Here is a 289-nt window from a genome sequence, read left to right on the forward strand (position 1 = left end):
CATGTGTCTCCTGCATTGGCAGGCAGATTCTTTACCACTAGCACCACCTGGGAAGCCCCTTACAGCCAAATATTTTACTAACCCCAAACTAAACATATCCTCAATTCAGCCTATTAATCAGATCCCCAAAATGCCTATGGCACATCCAATACTACTTACATAAAAGGGAAGTCTAAAAGAGGTGGGTCGAAGTGGAAGTAGACAATGGATTTAAAAGATTGTGGTTAAATTATTTTACTTTCACAAAAACAGATAACCATGGGAACACTGCTACAATTCCTTCCAGGTC

This window comes from Bison bison, unplaced genomic scaffold, assembly GCF_000754665.1.
Source record: "Bison bison bison isolate TAMUID 2011002044 unplaced genomic scaffold, Bison_UMD1.0 scf7180017850376, whole genome shotgun sequence".
NCBI classification, from domain to species: Eukaryota; Metazoa; Chordata; class Mammalia; order Artiodactyla; family Bovidae; genus Bison; species Bison bison.